This window comes from Prionailurus viverrinus, chromosome A3 (genome assembly GCF_022837055.1).
Source record: "Prionailurus viverrinus isolate Anna chromosome A3, UM_Priviv_1.0, whole genome shotgun sequence".
Classification (NCBI taxonomy): Eukaryota; Metazoa; Chordata; class Mammalia; order Carnivora; family Felidae; genus Prionailurus; species Prionailurus viverrinus.
Window position 1 is genome coordinate 66712665 of NC_062563.1, and position 26909 is coordinate 66739573.

Sequence of the window (26909 nt, forward strand, 5' to 3'; positions counted from 1 at the left end):
GTTTTCCAGGGTCTAGAGGAATCGACCCACGCTTGTCGACAGGCAGCGTGTCCTTCCCAGGCCTGCACTCAGTAGGTTGGAGTTGTGCTAGATCGGTCTGGTCCCCACCCCACCCCCTACCCTTTCCACACTTTCTCCTCACTTCCCCTCCCCCTCTTCAGGGAACCAGTGCCCTTGGGCTTCTGGAAACCACATGTTCCAGTCTCTGAAGGATAACTCAGATTTAAAATATTCCTATCCCACATCAAACCATGTGTCACTGTGCTGTGGCCGTCCCACAGCCTCCTGCCCAGGGCAGTGGCTGACACATGCACCCACACTGAGGAACAGAGGTGGCCTGGGCAGAGGACAAAGAAGGGGGCATACGTTTAAACAAGCAGCCCCAGGAAAACAAGGCTTCATCAAAGAAACGAAACCCTCAGACTGGGATGGACCAGTCTAGCCAGGGCCACAGAATGAGAGCTCTACTCAGGTGACCACCTTCTCTGCCCAAACAGGTCCCGACGGGCAAGATTGAGCAGGAAGGTGGGGAGGGTGGCCTAGCAGTCAGCATGGATGCAAGCCACCCCCACTGCAGAAGATGGGCTTCCTGGTCACAGCACAGAAGGACAGCCCTGAGCCGGGAACCCAGGCCTCAGCCAGGCCTTGGATGAGCCCTATGGCAACTCAGCCACAGAGCCTCAGTTTCCCTACTGGTAAAATGGGAATACTCCTATCTATATCACGGGGCTTTGGGAGCCCCACTGAGATAAGACCTGAAGGATGCAGGCAAGTCAGACGCAGGACACTGTGGAAGGGTTGGGAGCAGAACAAAAGAAGGCTGAAGAAAATATGGTATATATATATATACGATCAAATGTTAGCCATTAAAAACAATGAAATTTGGAGGCACCTGGGTGGCTCAGTCCGTTAAGTGTCTGACTTCAGCTCAGGTCATGATCTCATGGTTCATGAGCTCGAGCCCCGAGCCTCTGTGCAGGCAGCTCAGAGCCTGGAGCCTGCTTTGGATTCTGTGACTCCCTCTCTGCCCCTCCCCCACTCATGCAAGCGCGCTCTCTCTCTCTCTCTCTCTCTCTCAAAAATAAATAAATAAATAAAAATAAAAAAGAATGAAATTTTGCCATTTGTAACAAGATGGTTGGACCTAGAGGGTATTGTGCCAAGTGAAATAAGTCAGAGAGAGAAAGACAAGTACCATCTGATTTCACTTACATGTGGAATCCAAAAAACAAAACAAATGAACAAACACACAAACAAAAAACAGAAACAGACTCATAAATACGGAGAACAAACTGGCGGTTGCCAGAGAGCATGGGGGTGCGGGAACAGGTGAAGGGGATGAAGAAGTACCAACTTCCAGGGTCACCTGGCTGGCTCAGTCGGTAGAGCATGCGACTCTTGATCTCAAGATCATGAGTTCAAGACCCACGTTGGGCATGGAGACTACCTTGAAAAAAAAAGAAGTACAAACTTCCAGTTATAAAATAAGTAAGTCAAGGGGATGAAAAGTATAATATAGGGAATATAGTCAACAATATCATAATAATGTTGCATGGTGACTGGTAAGCACTGAGTAATACGTAGTTGTTGAATCACTATGTTGTACACCTGAAACTAATATAACGTTGCATGTCAACTATACTTCAATAACAAATAAATAAACAAAACAAAACAAAAAAAACAACGGCCTGGCTGTGTGGCCTTGGGCAAGTTCCTGCCCCTTTCTGTGCACTGAGAGGTGGATCAGCAGATCTTGAATGCCTCTTGCAATTCTAGTCTCTCTCATTGCCTTCTTTGTTTTCAACACCCTTGTCTTTCCCCTTATGAAGGGATCCTTTCTGAGGAGGTGCTACGGGCTGTTTGTACATTGTTCCTCAGAGCACCTGCCAATGGCCTTTGTCTGGACACTTGACCTTTCTGAGGATGTATGGGGAGCCCTGGGCCGAGGGAAAGAGGCAAGTCCTACCCTTCTTCTGCCCCCCCGCCCCTGGCCTGAGAATGTGATGTTGTCTCCCCTCCTTCCACACCCTCTGGCTCCCTAGGTGGGTTTTCCTGCCCTGGTGTCTGAGATCCCTGGTAGCTAGTTCCCTGTACTCAACACACACACACACACACACACACACACACACAGGCTGTCCCCTGCCCTGATGGCCACTCTGGCTGAGCCAGGTCTTGGGTCCTGAACCAAGCTCCTAGAGTCTAGGGCTTCCCAGTGGGTGCCGGCAGAGGCCAATGGAGCTTCTTTTCTAATGAAGCTGCCTCCTCTCTTCCTGCCAGGGTTAGATGGGGCCCTAGCTTGCTGGGATTTGCTCTCAGAGAAGGGTCTGGCCATGGACTTGCTTTAGGGATGGGCATGATTCACAACCACCTGGTTTGGGAAGACCATACTCTTCAGAAGGGAAGGCAACTAAAGGGAAGGCAACTAATTGCTAATGATGTGAATGTGTGATTTTCTTTCTTTCTTTCTTTTTAATGTTTATTTATTTTTGAGAGAGAGAGAGAGAGAGAGAGCATGAGTAGGGGAGGAGCAGAGAGAGAGGGAGACACAGAATCCGAAACAGGCTCCAGGCTCTGAGCTGTCAGCACAGAGCCCGACGCGGGGCTCGAACTCACAAACCGTGAGATCATGACCTGAGCCGAAGCCGGACGCTCAACCGACTGAGCCACCCATGTGCCCCAGGTGTGATTTTCTTTCTTTCTTCACTTCTGCCTTCAACCCCTGATTTTGATTGCCTTTCCCTCCCAGCACCATGAGAGCTTGTTGCTGTCCAGCAGGCCCTGGAACTAAGAGCAGCTCCTAGAGGTCACCATCCCCACCCCCAGCCCACAGGCCTGGCCACACTGGACCTATCTGACCAGCCATCCTGTCAGCTAGGCCCCCGAGGCTTTGACCTCCAATCTGGAGTTGAACTAGAGAGAGGGGCAGCCAAGCCAGACCAAGCAGAGACCCTGATGCCCAGTGAGCTCCACAGCATGAGTGGGATTCCCCTGGCTCCTCTCTCTCCCTCTCCTGGGTTGGGCTGGGGTGGGGAAGGGCCCTCTGTCTGCCTTCCCATCCTCCAGGTCCTCTCCTCCCTTGGGGCCTCTTCCCCATCCCCAGCTGCCCCCTGGTCCTCTGTATCTTCCCATGCATCCCTCAGGTTCTTGGCCACTTTGTCCTCTGTTTTCTCTCTCGCTCTGGCTCCCTCTCCTCCTGTGTCTTTCTTTGCTTGTCCCCATCTCCGGGTCTTCACGTTGTCCTCTCCCTCTCTACCCTCTGTGTCCCTGACCCAGTTGGTGCTTCTCCTTGGCTGTTTCTCTCACTCTCCTTCCCCTCCGGCCCTGCCCTCTGCATTCATCACTACAGGCTTTGTAACCCACTTTGCAGAAATCCCATGAAGAAAAAAAAAAAAGAAAGAAAGAAAGGAAAAGAAAAGGCACAGTTTGGTTTTCATCAGCGTAACAAAGCCCTGGTGGCCTGGAATGTGGCTGCAGACCTGCCCACCTCCCTGCCGAGGCCTCCCTCCCTCCAGGACATCTGTGCTGGCGGGCCCTCCCTGCGCATCAGCAGGAGGAAGCAGCTCCGAGCTCCCACCTGACTCCTCCATCAGGCCAGAGCAGAAACATGCCAGCCATGATGCGTGCCGAGGAGGCACGGCCAAGCGTGGGGACAGAGCAGGACCCCACAAGGCCCAGGACATGTTTCCAACAGCAGTTGTGTGCTTATTATGGACTGGATGTTTGTGTTCTTCTTATACTGAAGCCCTCACCCCCAAAGCAACAGTATGTGGAGTCCTTGGGACTTGGGACTTTGGAGACCTTGGGAGGTTCAGGTCAGGTCACGAAGGTGGGCCCCCATAACAGGATCAGTGTTCTTGTAAGAAGAGGAAGAGATCAGAGCTCTGTTTGCCACGTGAGGACACAGCAAGAAGGCGGCTGTGTGCAAGCCAGGAAGAGGCTCTCACCAAGAACGAAATCAGCTGACATCTGGATCTTTGACTTCTCAACCCCCAGAGCTGTGAGAAATAAATATCTGTCGTTCAAGACACCCAGTCTAGGGTATCCTGTCATGGCAGCCCTAGAGGACTAAAGACTAACAGTTGGCCCCTCTGTGGAGAGGCAGCAGCCTGGTCAGACTTCCAGGCCCAACCTGGACCAAGGCCAGCCCCACCCTGCACTCTGTCCCCTCACCTTCGGCTTTTGTAGCCTCTGGCTTCTCCCACGGGGGCTCCCGCAGGGATGTGAAGGAGGCTCTCTGCCCCCGCGGCTGGCCTGCCAGAGAGCCGGCCTCCAACCCAGGAGCCTACATGGGCTTGGGGGGCCCAGACTCGACCCCTGGCTAGCCACAAGACACTGATCCACTGTGCTCCTTGGTGGGGGAGAGCAGTGGACAGTCCAGGGCTACTGTCCCTGCATTCTCCCGGTCACTGTCTTGCCTTCCGGGAGCATCTATGTGCCTTGTCTGCTCTCCACTAAAGGCTCCTGTGTGCCTGCATGCCCTCCACTCACCACTCACGTTTCCCACCTGTACCAGGAGCCTGCAAGTGGGAGCTGCCTGAGGAGGGGGTTGTGGATTGCAAATTCCTCCTCCTGTTCCAAGGCTGAACCTGTGTCATGACGACAGTGGCTGTTGTTTTTGAACATCTAAAGCGGATAGGATCTTACAGTTCACAGAGGACTTCCTCCTACTGCATTTCATTGAATCCTCACAAGAGTTTGGTCCCTGTGAATGTTTTACCGAGGAGGAAACCAAGGCAACGCCACGCTGATTACAGTCAGCACAGCACTGGCCCCCTGCTCGCAGGGCTGGGAACCAGCGAGCCAGCCCTCCTGACACCCAGTCCCTGCTTGGCCAAGGATACTCTACTAACCCACAGGCACATCTTGTGCCTTCCTGTCTTTGGGCCCTTGTTTGGTCGTTCTCCTGCTAGAAATGCCCTTACCCATCCTTTTTGCTCATTTAAATCCTACTCATCTTTCGCAGCCTGGCTCGCCCCCTACTTCCGATTGAAAGCCTTCTGTCACTTCGACAGAACGAGTCTAGTTACCGTGTTGCACGTATAATCAGCACCATGGAGTTTAACAGTTGTGGCAGAGCCTGCTACTCGTCCCTCAGCATGCATTCCCCCCTTCTTCCTCAGTCATGGGACCCCTGAATTTTAGTGGGGTACATAGTTGCCTAGACAAAAGCCTGTGTTCCCCAGTTTCCATGTGGTTAAATGTAGTCAAGTTCTAGCTGGTGGAATATAAGCAGAGTCGCATTTATGACTTTGGGGAAGAATATGTATGCATCTTTATGGCCTCCTTTCCTACTTCCTACCAGCCGGGATGCGAACACGATATCTGGAGCTCGAGCAGCCATTTTAGACCTTAAGGGTGGATACCACGTTCAAGGATGGCACAGCATAATGACTAAAGTAACTTGCGGGCCTGTTGGTCTTATTGCTGCACCACCTTCCCCACTTTATCCGAAACAATAATCAATTTCCATCTTGTTTCAACCATTGTTGTTTTGGGTGTTCGACCAGTTTAACCAAACACAATCCCACTTGGCACCAAAACAACCACGAAGTAAGTGGCATGTCCTTTGTGCCAAGTGCAGGACAAGTCAGGATTTTTTTAAAGGTGGTTTTTTTGTTTAATTTTCACCACAACCTGAAAGCTGGGTGCTAACACTAATGAATTACTTCGAGCTTCATCTCCCAAATGAGTTTTGTTCATTCCATATGCTACAACATGCTAGACACTAGACAAGGCATTGAGAATCCGGCAGTGGGTAAGATAAACTCCTTTTTTCAAAACATTGACAGTCTCGTGGGGGAAATGAGTAAATGGAAATAACAATGCACTGTGATGACAGTAATACCGTATCATCATCTTAAGATGCCATTACTTGTACGATAGACTGTTTTTTATGTACCATCAAGAAAAATAATACTGCCATTAAACTGAGACATGATGTCTTAATAATAGTCCCATGTGACACATGAGCCAGTCACACCAACTTCTCATTACTTTGAAATTTTTTTATTATCTATTCCAAGGGACTTCGCAATTTCTCTGGGCTCCACTTGTCTTGCTTCCTATGTGACAGACCATCTTTTAGACATACCTCAGTAACGAAATGTAGCACAGCTTTATCCACTGGTATCTTCTTTTCCTCTCCCATAACACACTTGGTAGTTGCTTTGGAAGAAGCACAGACTGTGGTTATTCCTCTGATGATGAATATTTGCTCCATTAAAATCAGATTTATGCCCTGCCACTCTATGTCGTATCTTTCTTCACACGCATCAACTTTTCATTTCTCTGCTGAATCATAGCATCTTTGAAGGCGGTTTGGATGGCAGTTAAACTCAAATAAAATACCCAAGAATGCACAAAACTTTACTGAAGAGCTACGGTCAAGTTTATGCTCATGCACTCAGTGACACGCCAGTGTGGGACTGCCACCTGGGAAGGAGTGATCATTAGACACGTGACTGTAAGCACAGCTTGGTCTCAGAGATGTGAAGAGGTGAAGGAAAAAAAAAAAACAAATAAAAGTATGTCTTCCAGAGCCTGGAGGAGAGAGGACTGGGGACTGACTGCTTAGTACGTGTGGGGCTTCCTTTCGGGGTGATGGTTGATGGTTGCACACGTTGTGTGGCACTAAGTGCCACTGGACCGTACATTCAAAAATGACTACAATGGAAAATCTTATTTTCCGTATATTTTACCATAATTTTTAAAAGTATGTCTTAGATTTCATGAAAATGGTAAAACTACAAAGTTTCAAGCACTGTTCTAAGTACATGACATCCAGAATGCAGTGTGATCCCAACAACAACCTCTACCATAGCTAATGATCGCTACCATCTATTGGTCATGGGCCTGTTGATGACTTGGTGGGGCTTTACAGGCGCCAGTCCGCTCACTCATAACAGCCCCATCGTTCAGTCCGCTCTGCCTTAACGCTCACTCTGAAAATACAAATGTGTTCCCATATGACTGGGATATTAGGAAACGGTGTGAGCATAACGCAAGTTTTGCTTTTGCTCACGCGTGATTTCGTCCATGAGAAACTCCCCAGGTCCAGGGCTGGCAAACCACAGCCCTCCGGCTCGCAGGCTATTTCTGTACATAAAGCGTTACTAGAGGACACAAGGACACTCCTTCGTTTATGTCTGGTCTGTGGCTGCTTTCACACCACGGCAGCAGAATTGGAGTGTTGCAGCAGAGACCGTATGGTTCTGCAAAGTTGAAAGCATTTATTTTCTGGGCTTTTAAGAGAAAGTTTGCCAACCCTTATGTTACGTGAACCCAGAAAATTGCACCTCGCTGCACTGAGCTGTGCGGGCAAAACACGCCCGCCCTCTTGGAGGAGAGATGGCCAGTTGACCAGTTACGATGCAGTGCAAGAGAGGGGACTGCTGTGCACAGAGTCACCAGGAGCATTGACAGGATCAAGAAAGGCTTCCCTGGGGCATGGAACCACCCTGAATGCCAGGCTCCACAGTCCGGGGAGAGGACAGAGGCCCAGAGGCGGGACAAGCCTCCAGAGTCCTTTCCTTGCCCCCTGTGCCCACCTGGGGCTGCATTTATTTCCCTGTGGCCCTGCCCCTGATTCAGAGACACCAGCTATCACTTCTGAGTCTTGGAACACAATTCAACTCACAGCAGACCCTCTCTGCTGTGTTCCATGGGATACATTTGGGCATCCGTTCTCCCAGAAGACTCGGGAACTTCAGGCTGATCCCAGACAGCAGCCTCTCCTTTGGTTTGTCTACTGAGCAGCTGGCCAACCATCTCTAGCCCTGTGGTTTCTCGGGCGGGAGTCAAGCGCCAGTCTGCCACCCCACAGTGCAGGGATCCCATACACATCTCCCCAAGAAGCTCTGACGAAGCCCTCTCTTGGGCTTCTTGATGCGAGAGACAGGCACCTCACAGAGGGCATTCAATAAATAAATCCTTGGGCGCCTGGGTGGCTCAGTCGGTTGAGCGTCAGACTTCGGCTCAGGTCATGATCTCACAGTTTGTGAGTTTGAGCCCCTCTGTGCTGATAGCATAAAGCCCACTTCAGATCCTCTGGCCCCTTCTCTCTCTGCCCCTCCCCCCCCTCAAAAATAAACATTAAATAAATAAATAAATAAATCCTTCCCCAGAATCTTCCCGTTAACTTCCAATAAACTGACAGCCACAAAAAAGAGGCTGTAATATTTGTAATACAAGTTTTTAAATGTTTCCTCATAAAATTTGCCTTTTGCTCTGGTGACTCTGAGAACTGATACCTATCATCCTAAGATCTTAGCAGAAACTTTTTCCCTGTCACACCCCCTCCTCAGAGCTGAGGAACTGGAGCCCAAACAGCCCTTCACAGATGTCCTCCCCAACTGTCCAGTCAGAGAGGACTTTAGGAGAAAGAGGTCTCCCAGCTTGGCCCCCAACAAGGTCCTCCCTGCTCTGGGGGCATCTCTACTATTAGCAGAAACCTGTGTGGTAGAGAAGGAAGTGTGATGGGCCTGGTGTATGGCCACTTCCTTGATCCGTGACCTCACACAAACTTTTGAGCTGAGATTCATTTCATCATAAAATGGAGATTAAAAGTAGTAATAATACAGTCCCAATTTCCCCGAGTCATTGTCCGAATTGTGTTGAGTATAGGGGCACCTGCATGGCTCAGTTGGTTGAGCATCTTGACTCTTGATTTTGGCTCAGGTCATGTTCCTAGGGTCATGGGATAGAACCCTACATCGGGCTCCACACTGAGCATGGAGCCTGCTTTAGATTCTCTCTCTCTCTCTCTCTCTCTCTCTCTCCCTCTCTCCCTGTGCCCCTCTCCCCCACTTTCACTCTCTCACTCTCTAAAAAAAATTTTTTTAAATGTGTTGAGTATAACCCAAGTGGATCCAGTGAATTTATTCAGCCTGTGGACAAGTCTTAACTGAAGGCTCCTGGGAAGCCCAGGGCTTCTGGGAAGGATGGGGGTCTTGCCTTTCAGAAGGTTTACCATCTCACTGGGCAGAGAATATGCACATGGCTGAAAACAGACATAACAACCCATGTCAGGTAAAGCCACAGGGAAGATTTGCAGGCTGGCCAAGAGTCCCCAGTCAAAAGAAGCACAGTATAACTCAGTAGAGGAGATAAGTAATCTTGATTTGGGGCCATCTCTTAGAGGAGGTGGGCTCAGGGTAGGGCCCCAATGGTAAGATTGAACTGGGAGGGGGACGGTGGGAATGAGGAAGAGGAATGACATTTCTCTTCGTGGTCTTCCTGAGAAAGACTGGACAAGTGTCCATGGTAAACAGAATTACACATTTGCCCCTCATGTTTATATATTTAGATTCACAAACCAGATGGCAAAGTAATTCAGGGGCTAGTAGTCCTCTGAGCAACATTGGTAGCTCATTAATATGACCTTGGGGACTTTAAGAACTACTGAGGTCTGGGTCCTCCCCCAAGAGACTCCCGTACGGTTGTTTTGGGATTTGATCTGGGCATTGGGATTTTAAAAGCACCCAGGGGATTCTAATGTGCAGCAGGGTTCACGACTATTGCCTCTCAAACCTCAGTGGGGGCAGTATGGCTTCTGTTTAAAAGCAAAACAAAACAAAACAAAAAAAGTGCTAAAAGAGAAAGCAACTTTATTTTTAAATGCCAGGGTGGGGTGCTGGTGTCAGATTTCCTCACTACCTTTGCCTACCTCCAGCCACTGCCCCCACATTCTTCCAAGCTGTTCCAGTAAATTCAAGCTCCTGCTCAAAATGCTGCTTTCCCTTTCTGGAAAATTCTACTCCCAGGGAACTCCCTCCCGACTCTGGAGGCATCTCGTTCTTAGTGCTTTGCCACGCTTGTCGAAGTGCTCTGATCCTCCAACATCATACAGTTTTGCTCAAATGTCATCACATTGCGAAGAATTTTCCAGAAAGGCCGAAGGAGCCCTTCCCAAGGAGGCCACTGCAGCAGTAGAGGCCAAGTGGAAAGCGCGCTGGGCTTGGGAACCAAGATCCCCTGGCCCAAGTTCTGACGTGACCACTAACCAGCTGCCCCTCTGAGCCCAAGCTTCCACATCTGTGAAATGGGCGAGACCAGGGTGACCCCAGGTTCCTCCTCACCATGGCTCTCAGAGACTTCAGGAACTGCTCCAAGCTGAACACAGTGGGGCCTGAGTACGGCTCACCTCCAGGCTCTGCTTCCTGGGGCTTCTGCCAAGCCCTGGGCCTCCTGCCCAGTGAGCAGCGGGCACAAGGGGCCTCCACAGAGTCTCTGCGCGGTTCTCCTGGGGGGCGGGGGCGGGCAGGCAGGGAACCTCACAGACCTAACACAAGGCCCCGTCTGTGTCCAGGTGGAGGGGGAGTGGACTGAGCCACCCACGGGGATGCTACCTTGCCTCTGGATTTTTCCGTGGCCTTTTTCAGAGGCTTTCATTTGATCATCAAATAACCGCTCAGCAGTAGAGACCGATGAGGACAATTAGCTCCATTTCACATATGAGGACGCCAAGAAGCTGAGGTGCGGTGAGGCAAAGTGGAGCGGGGGGATGCAGTGTGTCAGAGCGGTCAGGAGTGTCTGCTACTCTGACATTGAAACCGTCTTTAAAAAATGTATATGGAACACTGCGAACTTGTGTGTCATCTTTGCACAGGGGCCACGCTAACCTTCCCTGTCTGTATGTTCCGCTTTTAGTTTGTGCACTGCCAAAGCGAGCACTCCATTTAAACTTTCTAACCCTCAATTTTCTCACCTAAAAAAGTAAATACTCTTAACACTCCACTAGGCCTGCCCACACTTTGTGGTGAGGCAGGCTCAGAGACACCTTTGGTCATGAGGTGGGACCCAGGAGTCAAGTCAGTGCAAAGGCAGGGCCCTGAGAGACCCACAATAGGCCAAGTGGTGTTCTAGAATTTTCTATATTTCATCTCCTGTCATCCTCATGGCAGCCCTATCCGGCACCCTTGGCCCCACTTTGCAGAGAGAGAATGAGAGGTTGAGAGTCTACACACAGGGGCCAAACTCAGGTTCAGAGTCATGTTCTCCCACTTTCTCCCTGTGATGTCTGTCCCCTTGCATGTGGGTGTAGTTTAAGAGGCAAGTTCTGATTCTGTTGTCCCCTCCATCCATCAGACAGACAGACGGCCTGCAGGACGTGGTCAGGCTCAGCCCCAGGTACCAATGCAGGCAGGGAAACCAGGGAAGGAAACTGCTGAGTTTGAGAAACTTATACTTCAAAATCATCTCTCTCCTCAGACCAGAGGGAGTCTTTACAGAGAAATTTTACAGAGATTAAAGAGTTCCATACTTTTTAATAACCTAGGAAAACTAGAAGAGGAGAGACTTAAACAGTCATCAAATCTCCAGGGGAAGAATATCTTTTATTAAACTTGGAAATCACTGATAAAATCACAAAGGAGAGATTAGCGAGTTTGACTAGAGAAAAATGTAAATTTTCTGCCTTAAAAAAAAAATGAAAAGGGGCAAGTGGGGAGAAGTATTGGCAGCAAATAGGGGAGATAAAAGGTTACTCTCTGTTTTATGTATTTATACTCTGCCTCCTTCCTAAAAAGTTTTGAGGAGGGCATATTAATAAAGAGCTCATACAAATGGAAAGTTTAAAAACAAAGAGGGGCTCCTGGATGGATCAGTCAATTAAACGTCCAATTCTTGATCTCAGCTCAAGTTTGATCTCAGGGTCGTGAGTCCAAGCCCCCGTTGAGCTCTGTGCTGGGCATAAAGCCTACTTTAAAAAATAAAATAAGGGGCACCTGGGTGGCTCAGTCGGTTAAATCTCTAACTTCACCTCAGGTCATGATCTCATGGTTCATGAGTTAGGGACCCATGTGGGGCTCTGTGCTAACAGCTCAGAGCCTGGAGCTTGCTTCACATTTGTGTCTCCCTCTCTCTCTGCCCCTCCCCCACTCCCCCTCTGTCTCTCTCTCAAAAATAAACATTTTTTTTAAATTACAAAAAAATAGGGGCACCTGGGTGTCTCAGTCGGTTAGGCATCTGACTTCGGATCAGATCATGATCTTGCAGTTCTTGAGTTCAGGCCCCGTGTCGGTCTCTGTGCTGATGGCTCAGAGGCTGGAGCCCGCTTTGGATTCTGTGTCTCCCTCTCTCTCCGCCCCTCCCCCGCTCATACTCTTTCTCTCTCTCTCAAAAATAAACAATAATAATAAGACAATGAATAAAAAATAAAAATAATTTGTTAATTACAAAAAAGAAAAGAAAGTAGCAGGTAAAAATAAATAAAATAAAAAGCAGGATAAATATTGTAATATTCATAATATATCATTCATAGTATGACTATAGCTATGTGAAAAAATACATGCATGAAAATATGAGAAAGGTAGGTCTGCCCCCAACATGTGCAGACCCCGGGGCAGGGGTAGAGAGACCACATACCAAATGCCTAAATATTAAAGAAATAATTACCAACTATTTATTAATTTAAAACTAATAATTTACATTAATATAAGCTGAATGTAAATATGAGATATTTAAATTATATTATTTGTGAAACAATAAATTATTAACTAATTCAAACTAACAAATCATCACATAAAATGTCAAATATCCTCCTAACTTGCGATAAGACTGCATATTGTCCCTAGAACAACCAAGAAGAAAATAACACCATTTAAAAACCAACAAAGAAATTAAAATGGTACGCTAGAAGAGCATCTATTTAACACCAAAGAAGTCAGTAAAGGAGAAACAGAGGAACAAAACAGACATGAGCTAGGTCAAGAACAAATATTGAAATGGTAGATGTAAAGTCAATCGTATCAATAATTACTATTATGGGCTGAATGCTTGTGTCCCCCCAGATCCATATGTTGTAGGCCTCCCCCCCCAAATGTGATGGTATTTGGAAGTGGTGCCTTTGGGAGGTAATTAGATGAAGTCATGAGGGTGGGACCCCCATGATGGGATTAGCGTCTTCATAAGAAAGAGAGAGGCCAAATCACTCTCTCTGCCACATGAGGAGGGAGAGAACAGGCAGCCATCTACCAACCAGCACCTTGATCTTGAACTTCCCAGCCTCCGGAACTGTGAGAAATAACTATTGTTTAAGCCGCCCGGAATATAGTGTTCTGTTACAGCAGCCTGAGCTACTAAGACAATTACATTGAATCACAGCAGCATTATTCACAATAGCAACAGACGAGAAATAACTCAGCTAGTGAATGGATTAACAGTAGAATAGTAGTTAGCAATTAAAAAGAAACAAGCTACTGATACATGCCGTAACATGGATAAACTTCAAAAATATTATGCTAAGTGAAAGAAGCCAAAAGTGAAAGAGTCCATATTGTATGATTTCATTTACGTGACATGTCCCAAACAGGTACACCCAGAGGATCTGGCTGGGGCTGACAGTGTAACAGCAGTGGACCAAAAATGGCCATATGAGGTTTTTTTGGGTTTTTTTTTTTGGGAGGGGGAGGGGATGGAAATGTTCGAAATCTAGATTATGACAATGGTTACAGTGATGCGCAACTCTGTAAATTTACTAGAAAATCATTGAATGAAGCATTTAAAATTATACCTCAGCAAATCAGGTTTTTTTTAATGTGCTAAAATTTTAAAAAAACTCTGCTGCAAATGATACCATCAAGAAAGTGAAAAGGTAACCCACAGAATGGGATAAAATATTTGCAAATAATCAATCTGACAAGGGACCTGTATCCAGAATATATAAACAACTCTTATAATTCAATAAAAGGATAACCCAATATAAAAATGAGCAAAAGAGCAAAATAGACATTTCTCTGAAGAAGATGTGCAAATCTGTCTCTCCCTCTCTCTCTCCCTCTGCCCCTCCCCCCACACACACGTGCACAGGCACTCTCTCTCCTCTCTCTCTCAAAATAAATAAATAAACTTAAAAGGTGGAGGGGGGTGAAATGGAGAGCAACCAATTAAGAGACTCCAGAAATGGAGTATGCAAAAAGCATAGATAATCTGAATGTGCCATTGACACCTCCAACCCACCACGTCCAAGACGGAAGTCAGTCAGCTTCACCTTCCCTACACCACCTCTCTGCCTGTGTCCCTTGTCCTAGTGAATGCCATCTGCATCCCCACGAATCAGCCTGGACTCCTCCCTCTCTCATATCCCCAACAACAGACTTCTCTACAAATCCGGTCCATTTTCCCTCCTAAATGTTTCTGAATGTACTTGTCTTATTCCTCTGCACCACCCTTCTCCTCAGGCCACCATCATCTGTTGCTTGGATGGCTCCTACAGCCTCCAAACTGGCCTCCCTGCCTCTGCCTGGTCCCCTTTCAATGCTCCACACAGCAGCCAGAGCCATTCATTTAAGTTACAGCCAACTGGGGACTCCCCACTGACCAACCCCTTTCAGGACATGGTCTCCGGCCTCACATCTTCCTGCCCCAACCCCCAGCCATTCCAAGCTGCTTTTAGTGCACCAAATGCAGCATGACCTCTTTCCTTTCTGGACCTTTGCACATGCTGCTTCCTCTGCTCTCCCCTTTTTCCCTCTTTGTTCCTGCTGTGGGAGCTGGAGAGAAAGTGCTGAGGAGGCTGGGGGACAAGAGAAAGGGGTTGGGAGAGAGCTGGGAGCCTCATGTGGTAAATGTGCTCCTGTCTGCCCAGCGCTTGCCCTCTCCTGGAATAGCAGCCCCCCTTTTGTGGAACTGCTCCCCACACTCGGCTGTGTGAGCCAACGGGAGCCACCATCTTACACAGTCCTGCCTCCCTGCCACATTTGTCCACCCTGCTGGCCTCGGCTCTGCATTCCAGCCTGCAGGAAGGGGGGTGGAGGAAGTGTAGGGCATGCAAACTCCTTTTAAAGAAGTAACACAGAAGTTGCACGCATCCCTTTCATTCCATTCCATCAGTAAAAATGTCATCATACTTAGCTGCAGAGTAGAGTCTCTAGTTAGTTGGACTTCTGCCGTTACTAAAAAGTTCCATTCCTAAAAAGAAAAGGGGGATGGTGGCTCACGAGGGATCACAGCTCCAGCCACACACCCCTGAGTGCCACCAGAGTCTGCCTCCAGGGCCTGACTCTATACTTGGGGGTGCTGGAGGCTCACCTGCATGGGGACTGTATCAGGTATAGCAGAAAACCACCCCAAAATCTAGTGGCTCAAAACAACAGCCGTGTTCTTGGCTCAGTAGTGTGTAGGTCAGCAGTTTGGCTGGGCTCAGTTGGTGGTTTGTCCACTGGGCTTCCCTGGGGTCATGCATGCAGCTGTACTCACCTGGTGGTTTGATTAGGGCTGGATGATCTAGCATGTTCTCACATATCTAGCAGTCAGCAAGCTTAGGGCTGAGATACTTCAGTTCTCAATGTGGCCTCTTCAGCAACTAGCTCAGGCCCATCCACATCATAATGTCTGCCTTCCAACCATGGCCAAAGAGAGGGCAATCCTCATGCCCAAGTGTGTTTCAAGCCTCTGCTTACATTTGCTAAAGTCCCATTGGCCAAAATAAGTCACATTGCCAAGCCTGGGATTCAAGGGAGGAGAGACAACTTCACCTCTTGATGGGAAGAGCAGTAAAGTGACATTGCTAAGGCACATGGGAAGAATTATTCAAAACATTTCCATGAAGAGTCTTCAGCGGTGACCTCAGGCTCCACCCATAGAACAAGGAATGTCTTTCTTGGTTCTTTCAGGCTCTTGTGGGGACACGAGTGGGGGAGCATTCTTGTGGGTTGAATGGCAGACTCCCCACCCCCAAAGATATGTCCATGTCCTGATCCTTGGAATCTGTGAATAGGACCTTATGTGGAAAAAGGGGACTCTGCAGAGAGGTGATTGAGGATCTTGAGGTGAAATCATCCCGGATTATTCAGGTGGGCCTAAATCCAATAACAAGTGTTCTTATGAGAAACCTACGGAGAAGACAGAGAGGAAACCCATGTGAAGATGGAGACAGGGATTGGAATTATGCAGCCACAAACCAAAGATCACCTGGAGCCACCCAAAGCTAGGAGACACGGGGAAAGATTCTCCCCCTGAGCCTCTGGAGGGAACGTGGCCCTGACACCACCTTAATTTCAGACGTCTAGCCTCCAAAACTGTGAGAGAATAAGTTTGTTATTTTAGGCCACCAAGTCTGTGGTAATTTGTTACAACAGCTCTAGGAAATGAAAATAGGCTCATTGCTAAAAACACAGCCACCTGGGAGCAGAAGCCTGCGCAAGGCAATTTCTCTGAGAAGGCCACGCCTCCTTTCCCTACCAGTAAGCAGACCCTCTCTGCTCTTTCCCTCCAAGGCCTGAGGCGTGCAAGGCAAGAGGGCCTGCACCCTTGCTACCCCTCCACACTCACACCCTGAGGCTTTCGAGCATCCTCGGGAGTAAAAGGAGGGAGCAAGGTGAAGGTTCAAGAGAGGATTATAAGATCCTGGGAAGTGTTGTGTTTGGTTGTGACTGAGGCAGCAGAGACCCGAGCATCCTTTCAGAGGCCTGGGGAAGGATCCAGAGGAGGCCTGAAGAGTCCCATCCTTCATGCCAAGCACACCAGTCTTCTGCTCACGCAAATCAGAGTCCTGACAGGTTAGGACTCAAAGGACCTTTGCATTTAGCCCCTCACTTTGCAATGAAGAGGCAGAAGGCAGAGGGAGGAGTGACTTACCAGCGCCCCCTACAGGTGCCTGCTCACAATATCCAGTCCAGTCCTCTCCCCACTCTGTGGTGTGCCCTGGGCAGAGACAAGTATTTTATTCAGCTGCTTTTATTCCTGTCTCAACACATTGTAAGACTGCTCTGCTACTTCTCAGTTCCCATGCCCTTTCCCTTCTTCCCGGGACACAGTGGCTTATGAACCCCTTGTTCCTGCCAAGGGCAGCCAAGAAAGTGGGAGTGGCTGCTCGAGGGGCACTGGTCCTCTGGCCTGGCAGGACCATCGCACCTTGCCTGCCTCTGCAAGGCCTCTGCCTCCAGCAGGACACCCAGGGTCTTTAGCTCCCCCTGCCCCTTGCCGTGTGGTCCTAAGTTAGATGTGGGTAGCAAAACGAGAAGCCACAGGCAATAAAGAGCAATCCATTTGAATATGGTCATTCTATAAGAGCTAGGAAGAAAAAAGTTTAAATTACCTGATTTTTATTAAGAATGGGAACAAATGTGGGGCACCTGGGTGGCTCAGTTGGTTAAGCATCTGACTCTTGATTTCGGCTCAGGTCATGATCTCACGGTTGGTGGGTTCAAACCCCACATCAGACTCTGTGCTGACAGTGCGGAGCCTGCTTGGGATTCTTTCTCTCTGCTCCTCCCTTGCTCACACTCTCACACTCTCTCTCTCTCAAAAATAAATAAATAACCTTAAAAAAAAAAAAGAATGGGAACAAATGTTAAGTATAATCTTTTAAGACAAATTACAGTTGATATTTTGGATAAATTATTAATACTGCCTTTTACTGGACACTTTCCTATGTCCAGCCTGAGGTTTTACACATATTATACTGTTTAATCTTACCAACAATGCCGTGGTTAGGTTGTGGTTAGCCCTGCCCCGTTTTGTAGACTAGAAGCCTGAGGCTCAGCGTTCAAAGCTGAGCCGTTCTCTTTCTGCCTTATCACCTGGCTCCTCCCTGACTAGAAAGGAGGAAGAGAGAACAAGGGGGAACGAGAAAAGCAGCGGAGGAGGACAGAAGAGACCAAGGAAGAAGTGGGGAGAGACACGCGTGCAGGTAGAAAGTGGGGGAAAGGAGGGAACCCGCACGGGTGATGCAAAGTTGGAGAAACTCTCCTCTCCATCGCCTCTACGCAGACCGTGTGCTGCAGAATGTGACCCCCGCCCGTGGCCACACCACTTAGCTGGCTAACCACTGTTCACAGCTCTTCAACAACTCCTTATTCTTCAGCCTTCTGAGACTCTGCTGTGAATGGAAAAAGCCACAAAACTCCACTGGGTAAAGAACTCTATGGGCTGCCGCATCCATGCTCAGAATAATGTTACACTGGAAAACAGATCAAACCAAGCAGAGGGGCAGCTCCAGCCCTGGGCTAATGCTCATGGGATCGCGTTTGCCCTTGTGCCACAGGGCACTGGTGAAGGCTGTCTTGGACCCTCTTTTGCCTCTCCTTCCAGACTCTTCCCTAAGCACCCTCAATCCCACCCTGGTATCCTACACTTCCAGCTACTTCTGGGATAATGACAGGCTCAATACCCCCCTACCCTCCCGGCTCTGTGTCTTGTGAGAAAGCATCTAGATTGATGAAGCAGGGCAGGGGCACGTCCCACTCTGGGTACACGTGAGGTCAGGCGGACTGGGAAGACCAAAGGGGGCATGTGACAACTGGTCCACATCTCATGGTATCTGAGATTTCCAGAGCATAGGCTGGGCCCTCACAGGTCCTATAAGCCAATCCCTTCATTTAATCGAGGAAACTGAGGGTCAGAGAGAGGAGGGCAGGAGCCCAAGGCCCCGCTGTCTGCACACTTGCCCAGAGCCCAGCACCCAGCCCTCCCCTCTGGCAGCTGTGCTCTCCCCCAGCCCCTGGCGCCCAGTGAGCCAGCGGGAGCCTCACATGTGATTATAATTACCGTGGGCTTGGCCTGAGCCCAGCCATACCGTGCACACATCCAGGCCTGGTTGCTGGCCAAGTTTCCATCTGGGTAGAAAAATGAAAAGGTTCAAGGGATGCATGTTAATCCCAAACACCCAAGCAGGAAGGACTGGGGAGAGGGGGAGAAGGCTGGCCAGAATCTCTTAGGGCAATGTCAGCCCACCAAGAGCTCCTGAGACAAGCCCAGGAGGCAGAACGCTGCCCCTGCCCCACCCTCTGCCCCTCCGCCCACCAGCTGAGACTAGGCTGTGTGCCCACTAGGGGGCCAGGATTGACCGCTTGTTGGGCATCATGGTTCAAGAGCCGTCTCAGGATCGCTTGTGGTTATAAATCCTGCTGGCCCCCCGGGCCCAAGATGGAACTCAGCTGGCAAGGTGCGGCCGGTGGTCCCCCTCCTCATATGGGTCCTTCCTTGTACTAAGCATTTCCCCCATCCTTTCCTTCAGTATCACCATCCCCTACCACAGATGGGAAAACTGAGGCACAGAAATGAAGGGGCTGGCCTGAGGCCAGGTAGCCATTGAGGAGCCAAGATGAGTAGAATATAAGCCCCTGGCAGCCCATCTGGCCAACAGTATCCCTCCTGATGCTCTTAAGCTGCGAGGTCAGCCTGGGTTGTCTCTAGGACTCCCCTGCTTTCTCCTGGAGCCTACCACCATGCCTAGCACCTGAAGATTTATTTCATGAGCTGTCTAGCTTCATCTGCTCCACATCTGCTGCATGGCCCTGGTGGGGTCCCAAATTCTGTCTGGTTGACATCTTGTACCTCTCTAAAGTTGACATCCCATGCCCTCAAGGCTTCTAGATTAATATTTCCCCACTCCTTCCACCCTCAAGATAAAGGTCCCTTCTTTTCTCCCAGGTCTGAAGCAATCCTGAGCTAACATTCCCCTCCCAGCTTGCTTCAACTCCCAGGAAGTATCATCTGCAGTCTGTGCTTGGTTCAGGCCTCAGCTAAGGCAAGACATTTGGATTTTTGAACTATGATATAGGTACAACTATCCTTTGGGGGCTTATAATAGGTTAAATAGATATTAAGAGAGCTACCACTCTCTGTCTTGGGAGCAAAAGCATTAATATTTAGCTGAAATTTTACTAACACCCACATGATGTGCTAAAAACCCTATGAAGGACAGCAGCCATCAATTAAATATCAACTGTCAGGTGGGAAAGAGCTGTGGCTCCCAAAGGGAACAATGGGCTTTTTGATACGATTCCTCAGAAAATGAGGTCTTCCTCAGATGCATGTGCTTATTTACACCAGCTTCTAGACTGGCTGAGGACAGTCCAGGGCCTGCAGCCAGGCATCTGAGCAAAGAGGCAAGCTCCAGAGTGCATTTTCTTGCCGACTTGGGGATTTACGGGCTTCCTGGATAGGCCAAGCAGCCTCGATTTCAAGGCCAGCAGCTGGGCCAGGAGGTTGGCCAAGGTTTTTTCAGAGGCTTTGCAAGCAGTTGGGCCCTTGGGGAAAATGGCTTTGAAACACTGAGCTGTTATCTGGTCTCCCATCTCCTCTAGAGTCAAAGCCACAACAGGGGCATTTTCCTCACTGAGGCAGGGGCAGGAGTCATGGGGGAGAGATGGGGAGGCAGAATGAGGAAATGAAGCATTATTCTCAAAAGGTCACTTCATTATTTTTTCTACTTTCAAAAGGCCCCAATGATCACTTTGTGTTTAAGCCAATGTTGCTTTTTCAAAGAAACGAAGAAAGGAAAAGATGTTTTTCCAGGTCTAATTATAAAAACCATAAGGCTGGAAAGATCTGGAGAAAACATCTGTCTCCTGGTTCTGCCTCCACTAGGTACACACCAAAGCCCATGGGCAGGGGTTGGTCTATGAATAACCTGCCCTGGGAAGCTCTATCAGCAGTCCTGGAGCCCCCAGTCTCAAGCCGCCCCCCTACCCCAAGTCTGTCCACATCCCCATTGCTGGGATTAAAGTTCATTTCTTCTTTTCAGTCTTCATGGAAAAATGGCCAAGAGACCAGAAGAGCTAGTGACTGGGGTCCTTATGAAGGAAAGCAGGTTGGGGGTCTCTGTCACCGCAGGGCACTGAGTCCTTAAAAAGCCTACACTGCCAGTGTGAAAGGGCAAGCCCCAAAGCCAGGGCTGCCCCCCTCCGGACCTCCCTGTCCCCCTGCCCAGCAGGACTGGTCTGCACATCACCATGGGAAGTCCTTCTTCCTAAGCAGATGGGGTCAGTCTTCTGGTCTTGAGCCGACCAAGAAAAACGGAGTGGGTGTCCCTGGATTTTCTGTTTAAAAAGTGCCAGTGGCGGGGCGGGGAGGGGGGAAGTTGGGGTCTAGAGAAACCATCTCATTCCCTCCCCCATCTATCAAAACTACAAATCTCAACTTTCCCAAGGTGAGGTAGAGGTGGGCTGGTGGGGCCAGGGAGCGGACATCTGGCAGGAGCAATTGGTCTCTGGCGGCCCCTCCAGCTCTGACAAGCTCTGGGCACTGAAGCCAGGCCCCAGAGGACCCCCATCACCTCATAGCAAATCTCTCCTTGTTCTCACAGCAGCTCACAGCCCTGGCCACGCAGGATGACATTTTTTAAACACTGAAAATAGAGATAAGAAGCAGGCAGGGAGGAGAGGCCTGAGAGCTGGAGCTGGGCCCAGGGAGGGAAGCAGCCTCCCTGCCGAGAGAGGCAGACCCCGCCGGAGACTGGACATGATGGGCAAGGGTTTGCCAGCTCTCAGCCTCACTTTGATATGGTGCCGAGTCTGGGCCCTTCACCCAGCCAGTTGTTCACTGGTCAGAGTCCGTGCTCCCCTGAGCACTACCCACAGGCCCAGAGAGCTCCCATAGAGCTGCCCAGAGTTGGGATGGGAGAGCTAATTCAATCCCCCAGTGCTTGGAAAAGGTCGGGCACATGGCCTGATGGCACTCAGTAAATATCTGTGGAAAGAATAACTTGCTGTATTACTGCTCCTGGGTAAGCCCGTATTTGAGCTGTGACAAATTCCCCAGGGATGGGATCTCGGAGGCAGAAAGGGCAACGGGGAGTCCCTCAAAGCAAACATGGAAAGGTTTGGTTAGGTGCAGGTGGCCTGCATGGCAAAAATTGGATGACTTGAGCTCTTGACTTGTCTGGGAGTTTCTAGGGAAGCCATTCAACAATAACAAGAAAAATAATAATGGGTACTCCAGTGTGCAGAGGATGGAGAGAGTCTCTTCTGACAGAAGCTCCAGAAAGTAGTTTCAAGGTCACCTCTGGGATCCCTTGGAAACCTTAAGAATAACCACAACAGTCCAGCCTGTTTCCCTGTAACTCAACTAAAAGTGTGACTGTTTAGGAGTTTAGGGTCAGACCGTCTTTGAATCCCTGCCCTTTGAACTCCCACCTCTAAAGACAATCCCACAGCCGCCAGCAGGATCGCACGCTTGGAGAGAGATCTTCATAACTCACGCATTCCATGGACGATCCTTGGCTCTCCTCTCAGCCTGAACAAACAGAGTGAAATACAGCATCCGGCCGCTACCCAGTTCAGCCTCACTGCTATCTGGGGGCAGAAACCTTGAGAGGAATCCCAGCTCCAGCCAAGGAAAACATGAGTCTGGGCTGGCTAAGCCAGGTGGTCTTTCCCGCCACCTTCCATTCCCTTGCCCCCCACTCTCTGGAGCCAATGAGTTGTTTGGGTAACCCCAAGACCCTACTCCTATATTGCCTGCAGCCAGCATGGGCTTCTTTCTGTGTCTCTGTATCTTCATGTGGCCTGATTAGACTGAGGGCCCTCCCTAATCCAGTAAAATCTCATTTTAACTTAACTAATTACATCTACAAAACCCTATTTCCAAATAAGATCACATTTTGAGGTTCCAGGTGGACAAGAATTTTAGGGGGGCACTACCCAGCCCAGTACAGCAATGTTGAATTCAACTTTATCTGGTCATGACCCCTTACCCATCGGATTTTGGCTTCCAAGATTCTGTGGCTGTTATCTGTTCTTCCATTATCTTTGTCCCTCTATTTTCATTTTGGAGATGCTTGAGGCATCGGACCCAAGGCAAAAAGAAACCAGAGAGATTAATTTTAATGACAGTTTCTTTAATCCAATATATCCAAAATATTATTTCAACATGTAATGAGTATAGAAAGTTATTATTATTTTTTAAAAAGACTTTATTCTTAAGTAATCTCAGTACCCAATGTGGGGCTCGAACTCATGACCCTGAGATTAAGAGTCGCATGCTCTACTGACTGAGCCAGCCAGGTGCCCCTAGAAAATTATTAGTGAGGGGCACCTGGGTGGCTCAGTCAGTTAAACATCTGACTTCGGCTCAGGTCACGATCTCGCGGTATGTGAGTTCGAGCCCTGCGTCAGGCTCTGTGCTGACGGCTCAGAGCCTGGAGCCTGTTTCAGATTCTGTGTCTCCCTCTCTCTCTGACCCTCCCCCGTTCATGCTCTGTCTCTCTCTGTCTCAAAAATAAATAAATGTAAAAAAAAAAAAAATGTAAAAAAAAAAAAAGAAAATTATTGAGACATTTTACATTCCTTTTTCATGCTAAGTCTTCAAAATCCCATACGTCTTTGACCCTTAGGGTACTTGAGGCTAGTGGGTATCTTATTGAACAGCACAGCTTAGGAAGTCAGAAGAGAAAGGGGTGAGGCCTGTGACAGTGCTGGGGACACTCCTGGGGAGGTGAGTGGGTTCTGGGAGGTGGCGTTTGCTGATGACTTCCCCGCCTTCCTGACGATCTGTCAGGTGATGGAAGCAGCAGCCACTTGGGGCAAGCTCACAGGACTGTTCTATCAAACCCAGAGGGGGATCTGTTCATTCACAAGGAAAATGATCTATATCTGGTTGCTCTCTCATCTGTGCGTGTGGCCCCACCCCTTCCCCATGGCACACTTCTTGGAGAGCCAGCCCTGGGGAGCCTGGACTCAGAACCAGGAACAGTCCTCACTGAGTGTAGACTAAAAACCTCAGCAGCACAGTGTGAGACATCTGCCCCTCCCCTCCCCCACGGCAGGCATGCCCGTCACTGGGAGGAGGCAGCCAGCCCCCCTCTCCTTCTCCGAGGCAGTGGAGCCCACTGTGGCCACATTCTGGGGCCTGGCTCTTTTCTTCACCTACACTGGGGGACTGACCCCTTCAGATGGACATCCTTCCCTTTATACCCAAATCGGTCTTACTGGAATGGGCCCATTCTCTCTTGTTAGGACAACTTTGCCTCTGTCTGCTCCATGCCCATGTGTCAGTTTTTTGGTCAAACTCTCAAAGAGTAATTTGGTTCCCCAAGGAATGGGGTCCCTCACTTTCTTCTCTTGAAGTGCCCACAATTCTTCTTTCTCCTGGATCCTGTTCCACCGCCTCTGTGTTTTTCTGAGAAAACCAGGAATACAGGACCCAGACCCAGAACTGGGCCCAGACATGTCTTCTCCACCTTTTGGGCTCTCAGGCCTGCACTTAGTAGGGGCGCAGCCCCCACCCAGGATGAGCAGAACAGGGGCATCCCACCCACACTGCCCTGTCTGTCCTGGGGACCAGAGACAGCCATGTGCTGGATGATGGAATCTGCCAGACTGACCTCTGGAGCAAAAAAGTCACTTTTATGAAGGGGTAAAATTTGGATGGAAAAGGAAGTAGAGGGGATGGAGAACAAGAATAGGGGATGCGGAATCTCTGAAGTTAATTCAGAGTTACCACCAGTGTCTTTTTATTTTTTTATTTTTTTCAATGTTTTTAGTTTTGAGACAGAGACAGAGAGCAAGCAGGGTAGGGGCAGAGAGAGAGGGAGACACAGAATCTGAAGCAGGCTCCAGGCTCCGAGCTGTCAGCACAGAGCCAGACGCAGATCCCGAACTCACAGACCGTGAGATCACGACCTGAGCCGAAGTCGGCCGCTCAACTGACTGAGCCACCCAGGCGCCCCACCACCAGTGTCTTTTTTTTTTTTTTTTAATTTTTTTCAACGTTTTTTATTTATTTTTGGGACAGAGAGAGACAGAGCATGAACGGGGGAGAGGCAGAGAGAGAGGGAGACACAGAATCGGAAACAGGCTCCAGGCTCTGAGCCATCAGCCCAGAGCCTGACGCGGGGCTCGAACTCACAGACCGAGAGATGGTGACCTGGCTGAAGTCGGACGCTTAACCGACTGCGCCACCCAGGCGCCCCAGCCACCACCAGTGTCTTAAAGCTACAAATGACAAGGCTCTCTTGCTCTCTCTCTCTCTTTGTCTCTGTCTCTGTCTGTCTCTGTCTCTCTCTCTCTCTCTCACACACACAGACACACACATCTCGAGAGCTTTCCAATTTTTTTCTGCTATGCACGGACTTCACAAAAAGTGACTCAACCTTACATAAGAATCTGAGGGGGCCCAGGAGCACAATGACTCACTGCCTTGAAATTTCCAATGGGTTACACACATCTTCTTAGATGATTTTTAAAATTTTATCTTTAATGACTGTCAAAAATTTTTTTTTGGTTTGGAGGCAGATTGGGGTGGGGATCCTGGCTCTGGGCAGGAAAGAATAGTTATGATGGACAGAAGGAGACAGGCGCAGAGGACAGGGCCCTCTCGGTGTCAGGTCCCAGGAGGTTCCAGTGAGAATTGGGAACTCTCCTCTCAGGACCTTGGGGCATTTCAAGAAATTCAGTGTTACAGTAACCCTAGCAAGAGCCAGACTCCGGGTCTGCAGACAACACTTTGATTTGGGGAGGCTCTCCCAGACTTCAAGGTCACTGCTGCCTAAAAAGCCGCAGAATGCTACAGGGCAGTGGTTCCCAGCTCCGGTCATACACTAGAATCCTCTGGGGAGCTTTTAAAAATCCTGATGCCCAAGTCACACCCCAGACCAACTAAATCAGAACCTCTGGAGATGGGGCCCACATGTCAGTACTTTTTTAGGTTTCTCAGGTGATTCCAAAGTGCAGCCAATGAGGAGACCCTGCTGGTTGGAGGGTCTGGGGCCATTTTACACCAGGCAGATAATTCCAGTCATTGATGCCTCCCTAACTCTCAGAGGGTTATTAGCCATTGCCTTGAATTCTGGGTTCAAGGGTCTCCAGGGAGCCTGAGAGTTTCCTCTGTTCAGTCAGGTTGCAAAGAGTCCAAAAGCAAGCAATTCCCTGAAGGGGAGGTTGGTGGCTCCAAAGAGCTGATGGGTGGGTCAGGATTTGGGAGGCAATGAGCCTGTCAGAAGACAGGGCATCAAACTCTCCTACAGGCAGTCCCTGGGGAAGCTCAGATGCCCCCACACCAAGCCTCTCTCCCATCCCATCACAGGCTGGGGGTCCGAGGCCTGCAGTTGCCCCTCTGCCAGGTCAATCCAGCCTGAGCCACTGATGACTCCCTCAGCCACAGGAGAAAGTCACAGCCTGATGCCAGCACTTAAAGTCACTCCCAACCTTCCCCCAGCCTTTCCCTCCATCTCCATGATGCACACACACCCTGCCCCACCAGTCTGCCCCCCTCCCACCTAAATGCCCTGCCCACTCCTACCCCCAGACTTAAGCTCACACCCAAACATCCCATGGCCCACAAGACATACAAGGTCTTCACATCTGCCAGGGCATGCATATGCTCTGGGTAGGAAAACCCCTTGTCATCCCACAGCTCAGTGGGTATCCATTGACCTGCACCTGTGCAGACGCAGACAGCAGGTGCTTGGCCCTGAGATGGGTGACAGGACAGAAAGCACCGTGGCCACTTTTATCCCACCAGCCTTGTCCACAGATTCCTAGAACCCGGCATTCTACATGTGGCCATTTGACATGTGGCACCGCCATACCATCACCCGCCTCACCTCCGCAGGCACAATGTGCCCTTCTCACTTTGTGTCAGACTTAGCCTCCCCCCCAAGAGCAAGAAAGGTGGTCGATCTCTCTGGGTCCCTCCTTCTCCGCGTTCAGTTACATACTGGATGTCTGAAGGCATGGCATTTCACCTTTCTGAGCCTCCTTTTCTTCACTCTTAAAATGGGATGCTAAAAGCACTAGCCACATAGATTTGTGGGAGGACTAAAAGAGGTGATACAGGTGAAGAGTGCAATGCCTGGTACCTGGTAAGCTCTCTCAGTAAACGCTGCCGTGATCACGGTGTGATTATGTATTTGCAAGCTCAACCTGATTCCACGCTGGACTGTAAACACCGAGGGCAAGGACCTTATCCGTGTACACGCTGGATGCCTAGCAGGTGCTGACACCAGCAGGGATTCAATGAATACTAGTTAAATGAATAAGGCAGGAACTATTATCACTTTTGTTGTTGCTATTGTCCTCATTATCAGTATTGTTTTCACTTTTGCCATCAATATTATTATTCTAATGGGGTTCTTTCTCTTTTTTTTTTAATGTTTATTTATTTTTGAGACAGAGAGAGACAGAGCCTGAGCAGGGTAGGGGCAGAGAGGGACAGAGTCACAGAATCTGAAGCAGGCTCCAGGCTCT

At 49.3% G+C, this 26909-nt stretch overlaps 2 pseudogenes; both read right to left on the reverse strand.

The window, feature by feature from the left end:
• Positions 1–26909, reverse strand: part of LOC125161802 (guanine nucleotide-binding protein G(I)/G(S)/G(O) subunit gamma-10-like) — a 115002-nt pseudogene that overhangs the window by 13732 nt on the left and 74361 nt on the right.
• On the reverse strand, positions 10559–10671 carry LOC125163137 (uncharacterized; annotated as a pseudogene).